The sequence below is a fragment of the Lactuca serriola genome, chromosome 2 (genome assembly GCF_051521515.1).
Source record: "Lactuca serriola cultivar US96UC23 chromosome 2, Lser_US96UC23_V15, whole genome shotgun sequence".
Lineage (NCBI taxonomy): Eukaryota > Viridiplantae > Streptophyta > Magnoliopsida > Asterales > Asteraceae > Lactuca > Lactuca serriola.
Window position 1 is genome coordinate 190,723,040 of NC_136409.1, and position 10,762 is coordinate 190,733,801.

Below are 10,762 nucleotides of genomic sequence, written 5' to 3' on the forward strand. Positions count from 1 at the left end.
AAAGTTGTGGACCCAGTATATGTTGTTATTTGTATATGTGTTATGTGAAGTGTATCGGTATTCCAACCTGATGGTTGAGGGCCTGGAGTATTCCATCCCGATGGATGATTGGACCCATAATATGCTATTTGTTATTGTATGTGTATGGGTATTTTGGGGGTGACTCACTAAGCTTTCAGGCTTACAATTTCAGTTTATTGTTTCAGGTTCAGCGGATGACCACGCGAAGGCGAAGACGTGACCGTACACTTCCTTGATTGATGATTTTGATTTATGGGAACCCTGATGTTTAAACTATTTTGAAAGCAAAATGTAATAACTGAATGGTTTTAAATGATTTAAAATTTTTAAATTGGCTCGAATTTTATGGATGTTACACATATTAACAATTTTTGAATCGTTTGGAAATCATAAAGACTCCATGCAAAAATTTATAGATTTTTCCATGAGTATTTATTATTTTTCCCGATTTAATGAAGGATTAATGGGTTAAATTGGTAATAAATAGCTACACTTGTCCAAAAATTATAACACTTTACCAGAATATTTTATAATACATATTAATCGTGAATCAAAAGTTTAATGAATTTCTCTTACCTTTTACTAGTTTTTCATGAATTAATGCTCATTTATGAGAATAAATCATGGAAAAAAAGTTAAATTATTCTAAAAATAATAATAAATTTCCATAACATCTTGTATTACAGTTTAGCCACAAATAAAAAGTTTAGGAAGTTTTCTAAACAGTTTATTATTTTTTTCTTAATTTTTAATAGACTAAATACACAAAAATCATAAAAACAAGTTAAATTGTTCAAAAATCAATTTTGATATTTTTACCAGTTTTATACATCAAGTAACAATTTTAATTTTTTTTTGAAGAATTATTGAATCATTTTGCTATTTATGCTATATTTCTTACATTAAATGTATAAATCCAAAACTTGGACTCCATTGTATGAAAATTAATTTTGGTAATTTTCCCAGATTATGTAAATGGTATATGAATTTTTCAAAAAGTTTAGTAATTTTTATTTACTGTTTAATAACTATTCACGAATTAATGCTTATTTAATTGAATAAAACAAAAAAAATATCTAAATTGCTTGAAAACAAAATTTTATATTTTTCACAGCTTTTATATGTTTAGTAACACTAGTACAAAAAGTTTGAGAAATTTTAGAAACTTTTTTCTAATTATCTCTATTTTGTAAGAATAAACCCACAAAAATCATAAAATCGGGTTTAACTGTTTGAAAATCAATTTGAGTATTTTGCCAAGTTTATATACATTGTATAATAGTTTTACAAAAAGATTGGGAATTTTTATTAACTAGTTAATATTTTTAACGATTTTATGATATTTTCAAGGAATTAAATGGTGGAAAAATGGTTAACCATATTTAAAAATCATGAAAATTTACAAGAGGGTAAATTATAGTTAGAACTGAAATGTAAAGTTTCGAAATTTTTAAAACTGATTTGATTTAGTTTTGGATTTTTAGCTTGTAAAGTCTTTCCAAAAGTGCTAAAATGCATTACCAACAATAACGTAAAATGAGATTTGTCACTTGCAAATGTTAATAAGTCAATTGGTATATGGAAATATGAATTTTCATAAAAGTATTTGCAACTTATACAAAACCTAACTTTGACACAATATTGGCATAATTCTATTGTAGAAGTTAAGTATACTAGTATTAGATTTCGATTAGAGACTCACTAGTGTATACCATTATTGTAGGAATTGGTAGTGATACAAGTGGAAATTAGATCAACGCATCATTTGCATCATCTCCATGCATTGTGAGTATTCATGCCTCCCCTTATTTTCGGTTTTTATGTTTTGGGGTGGAAAATCATGTCCGAAAAGCATTTATTGTTCGTTGTATTTAAATTGATTTGAATTAAACATGATTGCTATATTTTTGTATGTATGTCTATGCAACTTGAAACATGAGGCTTTATCGTCTTAATTCCATTCCCTTACAATTTGCTCCAACCATTAACTCTTTGAGCCAATGGTCATTATGCATAGTGCTATTAGGAATTGACAAATCCTCACTCGCTCGATTGTTTGAGTGCATGATACCATATTAATCTATGGAATGATACACATAGATCTTGATAGGGCATCAGTCATAGGCTTGGTTGTGAACTCGTTGTTTTCTCACAAACATACAAACTTGTTACTTATTATAGCAATAAACTTAGTTTCTCATTATAAAAAAGAACTTTTATTACTGGAGACTTATTTACTTGTCTTATCAACGAACTTTTTTGCTCCTTGTAGCAACGAACTTGAATGCTCATTATAGCAATGAAACTTGTTTACTCATTTTAGTAACAAACTTTATTTCCCATGAGAATATGAATGTTACATCTCATTTGGGCAACATAGTTTATCTCTCATGATGACAATGAACTTTGTTTATGCAAACTTACTATTCATTTTTGCAATATATTTTTATTTATGGAAACTTATATCAGAATTTTGATTTCGATTCATGAAACCAATATTATTTTTAATATGTGAACTCACCAACTATTTCGGTAGTTGACCGCTCATTTTACATGCTTTTTCAAGAACTCGTCTATAAGATAGGACTTATGGACACATCACTTTTAGGATCATTTGCATGTATTGTATTTCAATTACATTATAATTTCTTTTAAAGTTTGTTCAAACCCATTGTAAATTTGTAATGCTTTTTAATACTATGGTTGCGGTTATCTTTATCTTTTGCTATGAAACCCTTTGTACTGCCACGCCTCGTATTTCCGCTTTAGTGGGGTGTGACAATTAAGCTCCTTGAAGGTGACTCCACGACCCCATGCCCAACCATCTTCTAACTCGACCAACAAAATCCTAAGGCGCTCGTCCACCACTGCGATCAACTCTTCCCTGATAGTGCTAATCAATTCAGCCGAATCCTCTCTCATGAACCTCAAAATATCTGCATTTATGATGTCGTGGACATCCCTCTCGCCTAGATTTGAACCTCCAACATGAAAGGTAGCCATCCTGAATTTGAAAGATACAAAACACATCAAAATCAATGTATAATACAAACTCACACTATGCATACCTACATACAAGTTTCCTGGTATTCTTGAGACACTTCCTTAACCTGAGTATGGATCTTGTGCTTTTAGTAGTACGGGCCCAATACTACCTTCCACACTTATCGATACCCGCTCTAAATATTGTTCTAAGATTCCCAAGTCACTTCGCTTCACTCCATTAAACTCATCACACGCATGCATATGTCTAGCCATATCCATAATACTACACTTCCTAGACTCTATATCTAGGATTCTCCCCTTCCCACAAACTCGCAAGCCAAACATGCCTCTATACTAAAATTAGCCAAAGTTATTACAACATATACAACAATATAATAAAAGGCATACGAGGCATTAAAACAATTCAAGAAATTCTAGCTTAAAATCCTTGAGCAAATCTACAGCTTAATTCTAGCATGTATAACAATTCTTAGCACAATTCATAATCATATGGATACATTGGGAATCACTTATTTCCTGAGCTCCGATTGACTATACACATCGCATCTTTCAATCATTGTAAAACCTTTTTTGGAAATCATTTTCCTTGAATAAAAGATTTTCTTTCAAAAACTTGTTTAGAAAATCTCCCAGTCTTCAGTTTGAGTCCATACACACCACATGTAATAGCCCAAAAATCTTGACAAAATTTTCATTTTTAAAACCATCTCAAAATCCATAATTCATACAAAACATAGTTTCCAAAACCATAATTATAAATCAAAGCAACCCAAAATCATAAGTCAAATAATTATCCAGGATGATGTGCACAAGCACGAATTCACCTGGTGTAACATCCCAAATATACGGTCCAAAAATTTCATTTTAAATCATTAATAAAACCATAGTTAACAATTGATCACATAAAAATCATAAGTCATTTATCTCAAAATATCATAAACATTTGTCAAAACATATCAGAGTAAAAACATCTCAGGCTAAACAATGGTGTGTGCACTGCAGTCATCCTGAGCTCTTCCCCTTGTTATCGGAAGTACCTGAAACCAAAACTGAAAATTGTAAGCACGAAGATTAGTGAGTCTCCAGAAGCTACCTCATACCATACACATAATCACATAGATTGGGCCCCCGCCCCTTCCTTGGGCCCCGCCCGGCATCGGATAGTGTCCGACATCAGGGCCCGCATGGCATCAGGCCTCGCCTCGCATCGAGCCCCGCTCGGTATACAGATTTGTTTCTACCAGGCCTCGCCTTTCTCTCGGCCCCACCCGCTATACACATATAGAAAATAACACATAATCATGCTAGCACATAAAGAATCATACACAGTTATATATATTCTAGTCATAAGGCCTCGCCTATCATGGGCCTCGCCCCTACTCTGTTGTGATGAGATATGGAACCCCGTCCATACTCAGCTAGTGGTGAGATTCGGGCCCCCACCCACAATCACTTCCCTAACTAAGTACATACAAGTATCACACATATAACAAGTATAACTAAGTATGCATACCTTCCTCGGGTACCACCCGACATCGAATCATAGTCCGGAATCATACATATAAACATTCATCGGGACCCGCCTGACATCGAACCTAAGTCCGGAACATACTAACATACATACACGGGCCGACATTGGTGCCTTCGACCCGTTCCTACAGAAGGAAACTCACCTAACAAAGCTGAATCTCACGGATAATCCTCTGGTTGCTAGCTAGCAATTCCCCGAACTGTTAATCCTTCGGCTCCCCGAGCTTTTGGTCATAATATAAACTAGTTAAGTTATGGATTTTAATAACTTACCCATAAGTCCTCACCGGGGTAAAAAAACCATTCTACCCCTCCCATTCACTTGTCCAAATATGGACTCTACTCATCCATTTTGAACCCTTTCCATACTTCATAACCCTCCATGGTCAACCTTAGTCAAATTCAAGTTCAAGGTCAAAGTCAAATTAAACACTCTGAGTTGACTCAACTCGTTGAGTCATCCCCCTGACTCGCCGAGTTCTCTCGCTACTCGTAGTCGTGATAAAACGAACCAACTCATCGAGTCCCTCCTAGACTCGTCGGGTCCTGCCCTTTACAAAGTCGGGACACATCGTTCTAACTCGTCGAGTCCATCCTAAACTAGTCGAGTTTTTTCCTTCTACGGGGTCGGGGCATTTCGAACCAACTCGTCGAGTTCCTCTCTGTACTCGATGATTTCTTTAGTCTGTTAAGCCATCTCGATGGGTTAAGCCCTTATTCTTTAGATCCGAGCTTCATACTTCACATATACTCTGGAAATGTCCTTTTAAGGGTAAAGTTTGCAACTTTACCCGTTATCATCCTTACATAATGGGTTTAGCTCAAACCATAATTCTTTAAGACCTAAATCTTGGTTCCAACACCATCTATACTCTAAACCAAGACATATAAATTGAGATATGGACTCTAGACACTACAAAACACGTAAAGCTTCCACCTTTTTCCTTCATGCATGGCCTTTTGGAGATTAAAAGGCCAAAATAACATCCCAATGCTTGCATGGGGCTTCAATGGCGATAAAGTTTGCACCTTTATGCCATGAGATCCCTTCTAGGGTCTAGATCTGAATGTATACTCACTTGGGAAATCCATATCCCAAGGAACATGCTACTTCGACCAAAACCCCAATAAAAATGAAGAAGAAGAGATCTAAGAGGTTATTAACAAAGTTTGAGACTTGCTTACCAAAAAAAGATGAGGATGGAATGAATTTGATGGATCTATAACCTCCTCCTTGATTCCTTAAGCCTCTCCTTCTTCCACAAGCTTCAACACACAAAATTTCTCTCAAAAATGGCTCACAAGCATTAGGGTTTCGAGATCTATGGTTTGGACAATGGAGGCTGGAAATGAGGCCAAACCCTAAGTCATAAAGTGTTTAAATAGGGTGTAAAATCCCAGATCTAGGGTTTCCCAAACCCCGTCCAACTCGCCAAGTTGGTCCTCCAAAGACATGCGTGACAAAGTTCCTACTTGTCGAGTTCTCACCTTTAAACTCGACGAGTTGCCTTTTTGATTGGAGGTTTTTCTTTCCTTTATTGGCTTTCTGGTTTACGGGCGTTACACCTTTCCCCTGTCCTTTGATGTACCTAAAACCATATAATCAAACAGTAAGCCAAAGCTTAGTGAGTTCCCCTAAAGTACCCCCCACACAACAACAAAATACAATGCACGCAACCAAGCCTACAATACTAGGCTAGACCGCCACCAAGCCTAAAACACTAGGCTAGACCGCCACCAAGCCTTCAACTACTAGTTGGACCGCTCCCGAGCCTACATCATAAGTTGGACCACTCCCTTGGGCCTACAATATCAACTAGACCACCCAGGTACCTTGGCCTTCTGCACAAAGCAGGACCGCCTCAACCCAACAAAATAATAACATGTCGACATATACACAATAACCAATAGCCAGCAAGTACAGGTAATCATACAGATCTATCAGTCGAACATATAACCAGAATTGCATCATCCTATATACCGGGATACATAACCTAGTGGGTCAGTAATAGTGCCTTCGACCCACGAGTATAGTGAGGAAGACACACCTCACAATCTGAACGATAGAGGAACCGATCACTGCTCCAACCACTGGCTCTACAGGTCACATATACAATACACAGGGACCAAGCATCAATCTACTACTCAAAATACCCTAAAAGGACCTAAAGTCAAACTTGGTCAAATTCAACGGTCAATAGTCAAAGGTCAACCTTTAGCTGGTCGCCAGTTGTGGCCATCCTTGGCCACATCGTGGCAGCGAAACGACAAAACAAACGGCTCTTGCCCAGTTTCTACACCGTAGCGACCTAAGGCCATGTTGTGGGCACTTCTACGGGCCCCAAACCTCAGATCTGGTCCAAAGGCACGTCGTGGAAACTTTATCCCTTAAGAATCTCAAAGAGATAAAGATCTCAACCTTTAGGTCCAAAAAGGTAGAAACTCAACATGGCTTAATCATTAAGCACTTAATCTTGAAGGTCTCTTTTCCAACAATTCTAGAAAGGTTCCTAGCACCATTACTAACATAAAAATCCATTCTTTTCAGACATGCATCTCCAATGCATGTATTAAAGGGTTAATGACCAAAGCTGCATGCATGACACCTAAACTCAATCCTACTTTAGACCTAAAGCACCAAATACTCCAAGTGGCCTGTAGATTCATATATTTGCAAAATTTATGAAATCTCACTACTCAAACCCATCAGGACATGAAGAAAAGGGACAAAATCCAAATATCAAGCAATTTACCAAGGAAAAGGTTCGGTCTTGGACACTCACCAAGGACCATAAGATATGATAGAAGATGAAGATCATGCTTGAAAGGTAAATCACCACACCAAAGGCTTCCTTCTCCTTCAAAGATCACCAAGAACACCAAAATGAGATCATAATTGCAATAGAGGATAGGGTTAGGGTTTTTGAGATTTAGAGGGTAATAGAGGTTGAATGATCATGAAACCCTAGCCATAATATCCTTTAAATAGGACCCAAATACCAAGAATTAGGATTTTCTCCAAAACCACCTACCACACCGTGGTGGGTCATTTAAATATGCGATCAAAACAATAATGTCATGTCTTGATGAAACTCCACCATGTCGTGGCCACCCAAAATAAAGGCAAACATTTATAAACTAACTCATACATAGAACGGGTGTTACACCACAAGGTGCACCCAAATCCCTCAAACCAAGGCTCTGATACCAACTTGTAACGTCTGATATTTGCATATTTAGCTCATATTAAGTATAGATTTTTTTTTATCATTTATTAGCTAAATTTTCGCATATCATGGACAAAAGGTACTTAAAAGTGTTTGAATTATGTTTTCAGTCCAGAAGTGAAGCTCGGAAGCAAAAGGAAGCAGGATAAGCGATTGGGAGCTCGGGAATTGAACAAAGAAGAAAACCACCAAAAACAACACCTACTCGGCGAGTAGGATCGTCTACTCGGCGAGTCCGATCGAATATTCGAGAAGATAAAGACTTAAAGACCCAGAGACTTATCGCATACGGGGATTAAGAGATGGACTCGGCGAGTCGGCAATGGACTCGATGAGTCGGTTCGCATCTATAAAGATAACTTCTCAGATCGACATTAGGAATTTTGGAACCCTTCTGGAGAGATTAGCTGCGATTGAAGAGCCAGAAGAACCCTAGAGAACGAAGATACAACCTAGAATCTAATTCCGAAGGAGATTTGAGGCAAAATTTCATCATTCTACTTAATCTTTTGTTTTCCAGTATGGCTAGACAATTAGAATTCGTTTATTTGCTGTTATTTACCTCAATCATGAGCTAAAACTCTTAAACTTCTGTTTGGGGATACAAAATTGAGACTATGGTTTGATTATTGGTAGGATTAATTCAATGTTGGTGATTTTTGTAAGTTTTAGCTTGCTAAAGAACCTTGTGTGTGAATGATAATTAATTTTCTGTTAATAGGAAGGTAATTAAATAGTATGAACATCTTTTGATTATCAACAACTTTATCATATGTCTAGGATTAATGAACATGAAACTAGAATTAATAAGAAAATTAGGTAAATTCATGTGTGAGCTTGTGTGATGACCATCAACAAGAAGTTAACTAAAGGACCAAATTAGTTAACTAATGCAAGTCTAAATTAACCCGAATAATTAATCTAGTGAATTTAATTAAATTAGACAACTGATCACTCTTTGAGTTAGTTTGTTCACTAAGGGTTAGTGTAGCGAATGCGAAGCTAATCATTTGAGCCGGTAGCCAACAAAAGCGTTAATCCATTGCACTATTACCACAATATCAACCATAGGATCAATTGATTTGAACTAAACAGAAGTCCTTCCCATTATTGAATCTAGTTAATTCTTTGTTTTTCTAGCTTTTAGATTAAGTGATAATTAGTAAGTTTCTAGTCTTGTAAAACTAGAGAAAACCCCTACTTATTATTTAATTTAGATAAAATTAGCTTTTAGTTTTAATTTACCGTTCCCTGTGTTCGATACCCTACTTATTTAGCTATACCACAATTGATAGGTCCACTGCCTTTGTGTGTTTATTTTATAATTAAAAGTAGGTTTAAAACTAAGTGAGTTTACACACATCAAGTTTTTGGCGTCGTTGTCGGGGAACGGTTTTAAATTAGCACTAATTTTTAGTTTAATCGATTTCTTGTGTGGGATTTATCTTACACAAAGTTAATTCTTAGGTAATTTAGTAATTAGTATAAGTTTTAATAAAAATCTGTTTTTAAAAGTAATTAGAAATTTTTTCTGTTTTTGCCTTCAACTCGCCGAGTGCACTCGTGCCGACTCGGCGAGTTCATCGCTGTTAACAATTTTAATTTTAATTTTTTTATTTTTGTTCTTTTTACGCGTTTTTTGTTTTGATTACAGTTCTTTCATGACCCAAGGATCTGATACACCTCTGGTCCCTCCTCTCGAAGACCTGGAATCCGCATTAAGGAGGAGCAAAGGAAAAGCCGTTGGAGAATCCGCTTCTTCAAAGAATTCGCCACTAAAGAACCTCAAGTCCATTTTCAGCAAGAAGAGGAGCAGCAAATCAGGAGCATCCAGCGCCTCTTTGACAATCGAAGACCCAGTTAAAGAAGACACCGAGTACGAGACCGAGGAAGAAGAAGAACCCACGTACGAGCACGAATCCAATTTTGAAGACGATTTAGCTATCACTATGGCTAATATCGATGAAGTCCCCATGGGGGAATGGAAGAAGAGGATGCTCGATGACACTGGCCTTGGACTTGTGTAGCCCGCAATTCCCGCTACCACTACTTTCGAGCTAAAGGGTCATATCCTTTCCTAACTCAAGGAGATTCCCTTATATGGAAAAGACCACGAAGACGCCTACAAGCACTTAGATGAAGTAAATGATGTGGCTGACTACTTCAATGTACCAAATGTGCCACGTGAGACCCAGCTACTTCGCATGCTTCCAGTCACATTCAAGGGTGTTGCAAAGGATTGGCTCAAGTCACTTCCTCTCAGATCGGTCACCACATGGGCCAAGATGAAAGAAGAGTTCATAGACCACTTTTTCCCGCCTTCCAAAATAGCCAAGTTGAAGAAAGTCATTGCCAACTTCGAGCAACAACCCGGAGAATCTCTTTATGAAGCTTGGGAAAGGTACAAAGGTCTTCTTAGAAATTGCCCACACCATGACCTCAATAGCCAACAAGAGGTCTCCATCTTCTATGATGGAGTCAATGTCACCACAAGGCAATTGCTCGATTCACAAGGCCCGCTCACGAAGAAGGCACCCCCGGTAATCAAGGAGTTAATTGAAGAATTCTCTAAGCATTCTAGAGAATACCACAATCCAAGAAATGAAATAAGTCGGGGGGTAGTGAACTCGGCAAATGATGGCATGGCGGCGGTGATGGCTAAGCTCGATAGTCTAGATAGAAGGATGAAAAAAATGGATCAAACAATCCATGCTATTCGAGTTGGATGCGAGAACTGTAGAGGGCCTCATCTCACGAAGGATTGTGACTTGGATGAAAATGGAAACAAGAAAGCTAAAGTGTTCTACTCAAGCGACGACCGATACGACGAGAATTGGCGGAAACCGAAGAAGGAATGGATCCCGTATGAAGAATACAAGAAGGCTAAGGAGGAGAAATACAAGCAGAAAGAGAGGGGATTTTATCAAAAGGAAGAACCGATTATGGAAAAGAAAGCCGATTTAGAAGAAATGTTCACT

General features: G+C 37.1%; 1 non-coding gene across 1 annotated transcript; it reads right to left on the minus strand.

Annotated features, from left to right (window-relative positions):
• Positions 1–10,117: 10,117 nt before the first annotated feature.
• LOC145091186 (small nucleolar RNA R71) lies at positions 10,118–10,224 on the minus strand. The gene has a single exon (XR_013702073.1). It is a non-coding gene; the product is annotated as a small nucleolar RNA R71 (small nucleolar RNA).
• Positions 10,225–10,762: the final 538 nt, after the last annotated feature.